Here is a 13135-nt window from a genome sequence, read left to right on the forward strand (position 1 = left end):
ATGTACGTTTTACGTACTATATGTGACTACAGCAAACGTATCTTTCGTGCGATAGATACGTTTGAAAGTTCTTTAAGTATCCCTTACATTAGATAAGAGTACGCCTTCATTTATGCTCCTACCGTTCAATTTTCGCATGATGACGTTACAATTCAAACGCTTCTGCCGTATTGAGCAATTCTTTTCGATTGTCGTATAACATTGCCCAGCGAATATGTGTTCCCATTTCTAACGTGATGATAGGAAATAATGAGACACAATTATGAAAATTCTGTATCAAAATAGTTTTAATTCGTAGTTTCAAGACACTAACGTCTCTTTTCTACTCTGGCGTTGACTTCCGTAAAAACGTAAGGCAATGTGCCAAAATAAAATAGCTTCTTGAAGAGGCCGAAAAAGAAACGAGACCGTTCGCGCACCACCTCGAACGCCAAAGTTACGGAAACTATTCTCTTGAATAAGCGTATATAATCGAGAGAATAGAATACACCGTGCACAGACGGCGTTTCGAAATCGCCAGGATACGCTGGAATCGAACCGTCACTGCTTAAAATCTACTTGCCGGAAATTTCCGCCGATGAACTAACTCGCCCAAGTCCCTTTCGTCGTTCACCCGATGGGTGCGTGAACCTTAATGGGGGGCGAAGCTCTTCGAGGTAACCCGGAGGTGACTCCCGCATGGTGCTGCTTGAATCTTCTTCTCGCCTCGTCCGTGGGCAGCTGTTTAGGGACGCCAAGATCCGAGAAAACTCACCGCCTAACCAAATTGAGGGTCATAGAAGACTGACTGACTGCAAGCGGCTCGGGAAAGCAAGAGTGTGTTTCCGAAATGTATTTTTTTCGTGAAAAGCAGAGGAAATTTTCATGTAAGGGTTTAATCGCCCCGGTGTCCTCCCTGCTGCAGCCGACCACGAGCGCGGACCGAGAGGGGGCACCGGTAAGGGTTCGGGGGGCGAGCGGAGTCTGCAATAGCGAAGGGACGGACGGACGGCTTCAACATTTGCGGCCGACAGCGAGCGACTCGAGCGGCCCCTCCCTCCTCTCCCCCTAAATCCATCGCCTCCCCCCTCCACCTCCTATAGTGGGGACCCCCTCCCCCCTTCGTGCACCCTTCCGCTCACACCCGACCCTCTTTCCTCATCGCCTCCCCTCCGCAATTCGCATCCCCCTTCCGCCACACCTCCCCTCCCTCCCCCCCTTTTGGAGCGCCGTTGACCAATGGGAGCCGGCCGGCCCCGCCCCCTCGGGCCCTTGGCTCCTCCCATCTCCTCTGCTTCACTCCACCCCGTTCGCTCTCCAGCGCACCCCTCCCCCTTTCCCCTCCCGCGCTCCCCCTTCTCCCCCTCCGGCCCCCCTAACGCCGCTGTCTCTTGCCCCCGATGCCGCCCTGATATCCACCGAGTCCCTACTCGCAAAAACCCTCCCTCCTTTTCCCGTCAACTTATGAATTTTCCTCATGTTATTCACGCACGCACTTGCCCCCTCCTCCGATTCTCACACTCCCCCCCTTATGTTTTTGCATACTCTTGTCTATCTCCCTCCGTCTCTATCTCCCATCGTCCAAGCCTCCAATTCCTCTTCCACATTCGCCGCCCTTCCTTCGCTCCGTTTCGCCTCCTCTCCCCACCCACTCCATCCTCTCCCCTCCTCCGCCTCCCTCACCCCCTCCCGTGCATATTTCTCTCCCCCCACCGCGGCTCGTATGTCATTTGTTTCCACCGCTCCGCCGTGACCGTTGGCGAGTCGATCTGTTGCCGGGAGTGTGGTCGTAGTCCCGAGGGTGGTGCTTGGCCGGGAAAATAAAGGCTTAACAAAGGCTGTTGTAATGGAAAGGATTTCACGAGGGCTTATTTATCACCATTGCGTGGTTTTCAATCTCATATTCTCGGCATTTCATTCCATTGTGCGCTTCTGTGTTTTCGAGTCGTTCACAAATCTATGCCGTACACATTTTTGGCTGCCCTGTGGTACGTAGAAAAAGGGCTGTACCTGAATGTAGTATTTAAACGATCGCACAAAACATCTGCTGCTCTTTCGGCAAAAATATCATTTGAGTCAATATTTGATCGATATCCGTAGTCATCTTGGCAACGTACGTACACTGCCTCGCTGATTACAAATAATGATTTTGTTCAAGAATAACTTCAAGATGATGTCTTAGTAGTGTAACGTTACTCTATCATTCATTCTCTCGCCGCAGTGTTCGGCGGAAAACCATGAGAATTGATCAAGTTTCTTTTTGAGCGTAAATATAAAATCATCGCCGAGATCCGCGACTGATTTGGGTCACCTATGGCTAATTTGCATTCACAACTAGTGGATGAGCCTTTAAGGAAAGAAGTGTTTTTGGCGAACTCATATTAGTCTACTTACCCGCAATCTTTACTGCTATGTGAGTATTTCAAGTCGAAAATGGCATCTAGCGGATGTTAAAATTGCAATCAGAGTAAGCTTGCAAGAACTGCGGAAAAAATATATGCGTATCAAACTGTTAATTGCGCTCTTTTGATTCATAATTTACTTCTATGGCGTTTCTTTATTCAATATCAGCGTAGTTTATTTTTGGTTCAATGAGCCGTGACTCATTAGCTCGGATTTCCTCGATTACGGCTTTTGTTATATTTAACATTACGAGTGCTGCATACAGTCGCTACGTTAAATATAACGCATGCCTATAGTTCACGGGAAACAAGTTGTATGGGTGATCTATCAAAGGTTTTGTCAAAGACAGAAGTTCGTTACCCTAGTGAACCCGCGAATGTTGATGGAAGGGTCAAATCTGAAAGCTATAATATCGATTTTTTAATGGAAACGGACATAATGCACTTGAGGAATTAATTTTATTACTTTAGAATATGAGAAATAACTTAAGTAAAACTTTCGTCCAAAAGATCCTCCCCCTGAATTCGGTGGTGAAAGACGTTTCTGAAACTGTGGTCCAACCACACAGCCTCAGTGATGTTTAGCGTAACCTGTGCGGTGTGTACCAAGTGTTAATGAACAAATGTCCAGCCTTACCAGGATTCTGGAAGTTTCATATGAACCCCACGCAGATATTAAACCGTAACAGGACAGTAACCAATACAGTTGTCTCTTCTTCAAAATCTAATTGCATTTTAAGGAAATGACCTTCTTACCGTATTTGCATTGAGCAAGGTTTTTCTGTAGAAGTTTTTATTATAAATGGCTTCCCCTCGCGTGGACTTATGAACTATTGCGCTCTTGGTTATTTCGACAACCACTCCCTTGAGCAGCACAGCCAACAGGAAATAGTTTTTTTTTCTGCGCATATTGCATTCCTGTCTGCGTGCCGTGGAAATAAAAAAAATAGATCTGCAGTGTACGGAATGCGGTAAAAAAACGATAGCAACAGTGCTGGGATGTGAATTATCGCCGCATTAACGCGAGGTTCTTCACTGTCACATAAGGACTCCAGCAAGTTCGTCATTCTCCCCTTCTCCGATGTCGATTTCTTTCCTAATGCTCGTCTTCTCACACATTTTCTTTTTCGCTTTCTCAGCTTTTTCTGCAACGGCGCCTTGGACGACTCACTCACTCCCCCCTCCCTCCTACTCTGCCCCCCCCCCGTTTCCCACACAACTTGGCAGAATGTGCATCGTATCGCTAGTGCTAAAAGCAAAGCGGGAGGCGTAGTACATTGATCTCGTCCAAGTGTTTCAGTTCTCGGGATTTTTAGTGCCTTCCGTCACCAGGCAGAGTCTATGGGATCACTTGTGCATTTTTAACGACTTCTGTTCCAGTAGATACGGTTTTAAGCCTAATTTCTGCATCCGGATGGTATGTAATGCTATTCTTTGGATTGTTTTATTTTGCGGACATCTAATGTTAGGGCTAGCGCTGGGCCTCCGCTAAGTTTTTTTGTGTTAATGTCCCCCGATGTCTGCTCTGTTTCAATATCCTACTTTTAATATCGTATATTACCCTACTTATATTAAATATCGTGTTTCTGTAACTATCTCATTTTATATTAAATACTTCTGTTAAAAAAAAAGAAGTAGGACGTTATTTGGTCGAAACCTTTATTTTAACTTCAATTTGGTCAAGACATTATAATTCATCCACATCTGATTAATTCTCCATAGGTTGGTGGCAGCTCCATGAAAGTTGATCCATAATGCAAACTATTACCTGTATGTAGTTCCTAAAACTAAATATTTAATTCGCTTTAATTGAAACCTTGCTCTCACCTTTCATGACATAACCATATGTCTTGCGCATCATATAGTACCTACCTTGCTAGTACGCGTGTTAAAGGCATGCTTTGATTTGGTTCTTGTACCTTAGGGGTATGCCTGTTGCTTTCATTAAAAAAACTAAATTCAGAAATAATTAAATGCATTTAATGAGAGAATGCTTAAATAAGGACGGGAAATTACCCAAAAATGAATAGTGTCAGCACTTTGAAAAGGTAACGCTTGATTGACATTAGTTCAGCATAGTAGTTCCGCTGGTAGGGTATGTTTACTTCTTGGTGAAAATGTCGTTTAGCTACCCAACTTCCCTCCCCCCCCCCCCCCAACATGATTGATGAGTCCCTTATGTGAAGCTTAATTCGTTAAGATATCGGCCGTAGTTTTCCGAGTTCTTACTTGATTCCAAGCAGCCGTTGTGTAAGTTTTCCCCGACTCAATGCTCATCTCCTTGTCTCTTAGATTTGTTGATCCAACGGTCTACACTGGCATGATTTAAAATTTCTTATTTCATGTTACATCTTTGTCAATTCATTTATTTCGTCGTGAGCTTAAGTAACACTTAAAGCAGCAATTAAATGATCGTTATTTAGTAGTCCCACCGTTTAACGTAGGCTTTGGATGGACACAGGCTGTTCAGCCCTACATGTATTAGCCTTACCTAACGAGACAAACCCCACCTTACAATAAACTGTCCTTCAATTCTGCGTACATTCTCTCCATCTTCATTACGTTCAACATCCCTTTCCTACCTCTACCAAATAATCATTTTTTGCTATCGATGCGTTCGCCTATGCGGGGAATAGCCTTGAGGTTTTATGAGAATATCTTTGAATTACGAGGTATACGAAGCAGGATGTATTGTCGCCGACTCTTTGCGTTGAATTCTCAAGGTGACGTGCTTATGAATCTTGAAAATTACAGTTTTGAAAGTGCTTTTCACTGTTATACAGGAAACCTGTACGAATAGGAAACGAACTGGTCCATGGGGAAGAAACCATCCTGGAATTTCATTTAACAGTATGTAGGAGAATTTTACCAACACCAGTTATCATAGCCATTGTGAACAGACCGCTTCATACTAGGGAGACAAAGAGAAACTCGAAGAAGATCCGCAGTCGAGACCTTCTGTTATAATAACGCTTCGCCACAATTTCCGAAGAATGGATTCTTCCCCTTCGCTCCGTAGACCAGTTGTTATGCCTTTTAAGCCCTCGGAAGGGAGCAAGTGCGCCTCTGTTAAAGACGAAAGAAATGGTTTCATTAATTTCCTATTGTCATTCCTGGAAATGGCTGCCAGATGAATTGATTGCGGTGTCAAAACAAAAGGAACTGAAATAGCGTCGGCAGGAGGGTCGAGTTTGGGGGCGGAGGGGTTGGGTGAATGAATAGGGTTGGAGGGAAATGAAATCCAACATGGCCGACCCGCGTGCGTGTGCGCCTCCGCAAGTGGCAATGGAGAATTGTGCGGATAGTGCGAGGGCAGTGCCACAGGTCTCTCGAAGGGGTCGAGGGAAGGAGGGAGGGCCGTCGGGTACGCGGAGGGAGATTGCACAAACAGGTGACGCGCGAAAAGTACCCTGCCTTGAGGCATTGCGATTTTTAAATAGTGCCTCTTGCAGTGGGGATGGGAGGTGGAGGACAGCCGATAGCGTGGAGCGAAAAGCGGGAGGTATGCGGCTGAATTTCGGGGATAAGTAGGACTTACGAGCTGCGGTGGGCAAGAGTAAATGTTCAGGTAGCGTGGCGGTGCGCTGGGCGGCTTCTCAATGGACAACGATGGAGGAATATCATGTTCTTCGAATCGGAAATGGGAACACCCGCGTAAGGGTGCCATCGAATAACTTTTTTCAGTTCGCAAATAAAGGGTAAGATTCTTAAAGATAAATTGCCTTAAAAATTCACCTAAAACGGATATTTAATCATGGACTTGCTACAGAGCTGCGTAAAAAATGTCAGTGGTCCCCGAGCTGCCAACCTAGGTGAGGGTAGTAACACTTCTGCAGACTGAGAAGACTGTATATCGGCTTTTACACTGTCACGTGTTTTAAATAGATTTTAATGAATATTCGTGTCAATGGAATTTTCTTATGTCTTAAACTGATTCTAGTATGGGTGGCACAGTTATTCTCTAAATTTCGAAGTCATAAGATTTATTTAAGTACCTTCATTATTTTTTAATATCATTTCGCCTTAAGCAAAGCTATTGACGAGTATTTATCTATGCTATATTTCGTGCAAATACGAGTTTTTTCGAAGGCTATTATTAGGTAATCGACTGGTTAAGTTAGTTATTGGACGGACACTACTACCAAATAAATATCTCCTTACAAAAAAAAACCCAACATCCTACTCTACAATAAGTCCCTCTTCATCTCTGTGCACCTTCCTCCCGTCCAACATCTCTATCCTGTTCCTGCCCTTTCCTCGTTTGCCTAACATTCTCCCCTCCATTGCAGTCTTTAACATCCCACTGCCGATCAGCACGCCCTTCATCCATTTTTCCTGCATCCTTAAGATTGTTCCCAACCAACCCCTCTTCTCGCCCACAATACCAAGTACTTCCTCATTTGTTTTCTTCTCTGTCCATTTTACCTTCCTCATTCTTCTCCACACCCACATTTCAAAAGCCTCCAGTCTACGTCAATCCACCTGCTTCAATGACCACGTTTCTGCGCCGTATATACGCTCCATATCGAAGTTTTTACGAGTCTTATCTTAGCATCCTTACTCAAAGTCCCTATCATCAATCCCCTCCTTGTGAAGGCCTCTTTACCCAGTGCAACTCTTCTTCTTACCTCACTACTACTTTGACCATTTTGGTAAGGAAGGACATAATAATGCAATGTCCTCACTAATGAAATGGTTTATGATTGGTTATTCGGAATGGAATATTTATTGAATAAATTCATATACTATCCCCAACTCTTTACTGCTGTCTCAACTTCTGGGATAAGTAGAGATTGAATCCCGTAGGAATGATCATCGCGTATCCCTGTTAAATTGCTTCCTCCCCATGCCACAAGCCCTCTAGGGGACTTGCAGGGGAAGATGGAAAGCAGATATAATTAGCCGAAGTAAGTCTATCTAATAAACGTAAACGGGTTTCCCGTAACGTCCTTGTCAGCAAAAAAATGGTCCCTCTAGCCAAACAAATTAAACCTGTCGGTTGGGTTCATCCTTCCGTTGTGTCGAAAACGGCAGTATTTGAGAGTAACTTGTTCGCACTATTCGCACAGATTGCTTTTAGATTAAAAATCAATCTCCACCTAACTCCGAGCGAATCGGAAATTAATTTTACATGGAATTTAAGAGAAAAAGCTTCCTTGCCAGTGTTGAGAAGGTGTGTGGACGTATCTGGCACCTTTAGTACCTCAGTTGTGATTGGGCACTAAAAGGATGCTTTGCATTGCCGTATTCATGTACAGAGAATGAGGGACGTCCAAAAGTGTTCAACTTTTAGTTTCCTTCGTCTTTTGATTGAATAGTATTTTGGCAGTCTTTATATGGTTTTTATGCCCAAAAACGTTATTCTTCAATGCAGGCTACTCTCATTCCCAATCTTTTCTGAACTCCCTACGTAAGAGTGACAATTGTAATTAACCCCAATCAGGAAATCGGGTCTCCCAGAATAGATCGAGCTGCTCGGCGGCATTACCTCTCCTCGGGTCACCGCTTCATGTATTGATCAGATCCTTCTCTTTTACTGGACAAAAGTATTGCCACTTAACGACGCCTAATTCAAGATTACTGCAGGCATATGGTCGCTTTCGTCCTATTGGCCTCGTCATTCCTCCTCTTCTTCTTATTGCTATCTGTCCCTCACATCTTCGTGTTCCACTCAACGTCAATTTACAAGGTCTGTCCCAAAAGTACTAGGACTGAGTCGATTGGAGAAAAAGTTATTCCCAGAAATGACACATTCACTCAAGCGTCTTTGGAGGATCTCTCTAGTGCGTCCACACACAGCTGTCAGCGGGTTTTCCACGCCCCGTACGCCTTATGGAAGGTGGCGGCTGAAATGCTCCTCAGTCTTCTCGGCACAGCTTGTTGTAACTCTTCCACCGAGCCGTGGTGACGCCCTGTTCTTACGGATTTGAGACGGGGGAAGAATAAGCCTGGTGGGGCTGAAAAAAAGTGGATTCGCACTCACATGGTCGAAAAGCTCTCTTTAGGCAGATCCGCGTGCGAGTTCCATGCCCATGTTTTCGATCACAAGTCGATGCGCATCACTTTTAGGGATGCCAAGGTCATCAGAAACGATGCGAACATTTAATAGGCGATCCCTATCCAACTAAGCCTTCACTCTTGCCAGAGTTTCGTCACTTTTTGAGGTCGAAGGGCGTCCTGAACTTTCGGCGTCTTCAGCATGTTCTCTACCCTCCCGAAATAACTTGTGCCATTCCAAACACCTTATCTATCAATGGCATTATCACCATAAGCTGCTTTGAGCATGGCATGCCTCTCCATCCCGGTTTTGCTCAGTGTCACGCAAAATTTGCTGCGGTAGCGCTGCACCAATACCGGTTCTTTACGCAGCGTAAAGAGGTCACGTTAGAGAGGTTTCACAAACGAACAATCCGCACCCTGCAAAGGCTGGGAGCCAACTGCCATCGGCCTACAGCCTTTCCTGAGACTTCCCTCCCTCGAAACAAGCCATAGAAAACGCCGCCCGTCCGTCTGCCCGCCTATCCGGGTAAAAATGTCATAAAACTTTTGGGACAAATCTGAAATTAGGCTCTGGCGTATGTTTTGCCCTTGCGCAACTATCGTGGCCGCCGGGGGTTGACGTGCCTTGGAGCTGGTCGAGAGAGGGGGGGGGGCAGGGATGCTGCATTCGCATCTCCTCGATGATCACGGCTTCGCGCGTGCGTGAGAATCTCCGATCGCGGGCGCGGCGAGTCCCCGCCCCACCGCTACAGGTGGACCCGGCACCGCGTGCGCCCCACGCCCGCGCAGCCCCCCACCCACGGAATCATCCCCCGCGGGCCAGCCGATTCGCATGCCGAGGAGATGCAATTTGACCCCCAGCCTTCCCGATGCGAGCTTCAAAATGAGGAGGCTCCCTCTTCTCATTCTGTGGGCCTCTCTCCCGCCCTCATCCATCCTCCCCACTCGGACCCTGCATTTACCTTTACTTAATGTGTAGCACAATTACCTTTACTTAATGTGTAGCCAGTTTCGCAGTTTTTTTCTATTGGGGAGGAAGCGATCTTTGCTCTCTTACCGATGCCACGTGCGATTATCGCCGTTGTTCTTTGTATTTCGCGTTGATATTCCGACCGCTCATTCAATTTAGTGGGTATACTTGTAAATGTACACGCGCTCGCTAGAGAATAAGGATGCCATCCCCTCAGAAGCGGAATCTATGATGTTGCCACTGTGAACCGTCGGGCTGTGTTGTCACCCAAGGCTGCGTTCTTTCAAATTGAAAGCGCTCTCCCGGACGATTAACGCATCTATTATATTGCGGTGCCTAGATTGTTTGACTCGAGTGGTTGTTTTTTTTTGGTTGCTTGTAAGTGCATTGTTAGAAGCTTTTGAGATGTGTGTGTATGTGTAGAGAAAAATGAAGAAGGTGATGTGAACTGATAGGAAAACAAGCGAGGAAGTGCTATGCATGGTGGGGGAGGAGAGGGGATTGTTGGAAAAATATAGAAAATAGGCAGGAAAAATGGATGCAGAGCGTTGAGTATTGGTAATGTGACGTTGAAGAGTGTGATAGAGGGGAGCATGTTGGGCAAGCGAGGAAGTGGTCGGAAGATGGTAGGGATGTTGAACGGAGTGTAGGGAGGAATAAAATATGCAGGGTTGAAGAGGGGTTTATTGTTGTGTTGGATGTCGAGTTGTGTTTTGTTATGAGAGGTAAAGAAATTTTCACTGTAACGTTTGGTAGCTTGTGTCCATGAAAAACCTACGTTAACCAGTAGATCACCGATAGTAATAATAATTTATCATGTTCCACCTCAAAGAGGCCGTGAGTCTTAATTATTTGGGGTGTGTGCCCCCAAGATATGTACATATTATCCAACATCTTGGCTACATTACTGATTTTCTCCTTTTTCAGGTATGCCCGTTTGATTTGCGCATCGAATGAGCAGCTGTCGACCCTCTTCCATCGCTTCCTTAGCAAAATAGGAACAGAAAGGTGAGTTTGGCCGAGGATTATTTCCGAGACAATATCTCTCGTCCCTTCTGAGAAGATATTCCAAGGACGCCTTCCCCCCTCCATCGTTAGGGATAATGAGGCCCCGGTCCTGCCTTCGAATTTCCCCCTTTTCTGCTTAATGGGACGGAATCTCCGCCATTTCATTATTTTTAGTATAATGATGGTTGCACCATTTCAATCTATGCTCTGCTTTATTACCGTCTGTGTTACTCTTTGATAGCTATTATTCATTTCACTGGCATAGCTTTGTTACTCTTTGAATGGAATTTCTTCCTTTCTAAAATAAGATAAATCTCTCATAATGGGCTTGCCAGTGTTTTAATCACTCCTGCGTCTTAATCACTCCTGCGTAATTCAACTAGACATATCTATGATAAAATGACTGTAGCTTTAACCTAAACAAGTGTTTTAATCACGTTGTGCTTGCAAAATTCGTGATAATTTTCAGTTAAGAAGTAGGTTTCTGGTTCCTTGTTTTTATTCGTGGGCGTCACCTCACCTAATCTTTCTCCAGGTCGTGTTTTAAATTGACATTGTTTCACTTCAAGCTCTATAATAAAAAATAGCGTTTCCAGTTTCTGTACGTTTGATTAATATCAGGAATGGAATTATTCGTCATTCAGTAATGAAGGACGCTCAAAAGTATGTTTAGGTGAGCGGAATTTCCTGTATGTTCCGTGGAAGAAAGCTTAAGAAAGGACAAGAATAAACCTTCTGGGACTCTCTCTCTCTATCAAAACTACTAATTTCCCGTTCTATCTCGATCCATTCTTGTCGAAAGGCAGAGGATCTCCGAATGCGTCGAAACTAATAATGGAAAAATCAGAATGCCTGTCCAACCAAAATGTGAAGCGTGTTAGAGGCCTTAGAAAGACCCTCTCGACATCCGATTGGTTGTTTCCCCTGTTTCTTCGATCCCCATGCTAAAGCGGTCGTTTGCACAACCCAGATAAAATAGGAGAAATATATTTCAGGACCGCGGAGACACTCCTGATTCTTTTGTTAAAATCTCATTGACATCAAAAGCACGGTAATGCACGCCGACAATTATGATCGAAAGACCCGACCTTAATCTGCAATGGAAGAACGCTTTCCTCCTCTTCGCAGTAAGTCCGACGCGATGTGCTCTACTCGAAGTACGCGTGGGATGGATAATGGAGGAAGGGGCTCCCATTATCTCCCGAGTTTTCGTTTGCACGAGCGCCTCCGCCCACCCGCCGGCCCCGCATCTCAACCCCCTCGTGTTCCCGCAGATACCGCCGCATACGTGTCCACTCTGTTAGTCTCCGTGGCTATTTCCTCATTTTCTGCCGTCGATCGCCACCCGCTGTTTCCCTTCCCGTGACGACCCATAGGGTCTCGAAGCACCATGGCAACTAGCCAAATCTTCTCTTGACAGCCGACTTTGGAATATAATGCTCGCTCAGCATTTATATTTTTTGCTCACAAAGTTCTTACGCATGGAAAACGTTTTGCTATCGATTTCGAAACATGGCATTTTGCAAAAAAATGCTTAGGAAGCTTTCAAATGTCTCTATCACTGAAACATTGTGGTTGGAAATGCAATATCGGCTACCCTGTCCAACGGCCATTTTAACACTAGTGACCGCGCAAATACTGATTGAAGGTGATGTAAAGCTGCCTAAATTTAAATTAAACCATGCTTTTCGGCATCTTGGGCTTATGGTGAAGGTATATGGGCATGAAATTGCAAGTAAACTTGATGTATATCTCAAAATAATGCCCGTAATGGCAGATGACCGTAAAGTTTGTCTTCCATATTGTTTGTATCATCTAACCTTACTTACATTGTGATCGCCATTTTTCGGCGACTAAAACGAGCATTTAGTATTTTACAGGTAACCTCACAATACAGGTAACCTCACAATACAGGTAACCTCACAATACTAAACGTATTGTGAGGTTACCTGTATTATTAATAATAAATGCAAGTCGGACTGGGTATATCGTAATTGCTGTTTCAAGTATTTCTATTAAGGAAAAAAGTCACGCGGTAAAAGTGATGAATTATCATTCAATGGCTGTAAGGATTCATTTTTATTTGAGAACAGTTCAATATTGCAAGTCATGTTATGGAGAAAAGGAAGTATTTGCAATACATACATTACACACACTTTATATGCCTGTAAAATATAATAAAGGTTTTTCCTATTTCATTGTTTAATGGGAAGTCAGTAAAGTGCGTATCCGTTTCTTTTTACCATGCGTCTGTTTTACACGCATGCGCACATTTCCATCATAATGAATTACGCTAAGTTGAGGTAAGGCAAGAAATGCGAGCCCAAGCCGCAATGGTCATAGATTCCTCGCCCTACCTCGGTTAAACCTTTACCCCTGCTAGCATTATTGGCTAGCTCCCTTCATCCCTGCTTCTCCCACCTTGCGTGAAGTAACGAAGCAATCCACTCAACCCCTACTCCTATTCATCCCCCACGCGCCTCTCTCTCCCATTTTATATTCCCATTTCCTTTCCACCCTTCATCTCCCCAATGAGCTTTCCCACCCATTTCCTATGCTGGAGGTCAGGTCCGCGAGAAAGTTGAACGCTTGCAACAGCATAGACACTATTCAGTTACCATTCCCATATCATATCCCTGTAAAAGCCACTGCCCTCTTTGCAATCATCTGACCTCTTAATATACCCTACCCTCCCTCTCTTTGTCTCTGCCCCTGCTCGTCTACCTCCACCCGTTTTTCCCATCGCCCCTCGCCTAGAGGTGCGAACAGGAAGGTG

At 44.9% G+C, this 13135-nt stretch overlaps 1 long non-coding RNA gene across 1 annotated transcript in view; it reads left to right on the forward strand.

Moving 5' to 3' along the window:
* The window catches only part of LOC139686302 (uncharacterized), a 186207-nt gene that overhangs the window by 98674 nt on the left and 74398 nt on the right, over positions 1–13135 (forward strand). The window contains exon 3 of the long non-coding RNA XR_011700362.1: positions 10279–10359. This is a non-coding gene — a long non-coding RNA (uncharacterized lncRNA). The remainder of the gene's footprint in view (positions 1–10278; positions 10360–13135) is intronic.

Source organism: Hetaerina americana, unplaced genomic scaffold (assembly GCF_022747635.1).
Source record: "Hetaerina americana unplaced genomic scaffold, ioHetAmer1.1.p SCAF_14, whole genome shotgun sequence".
In the NCBI taxonomy this organism is placed as follows: domain Eukaryota; kingdom Metazoa; phylum Arthropoda; class Insecta; order Odonata; family Calopterygidae; genus Hetaerina; species Hetaerina americana.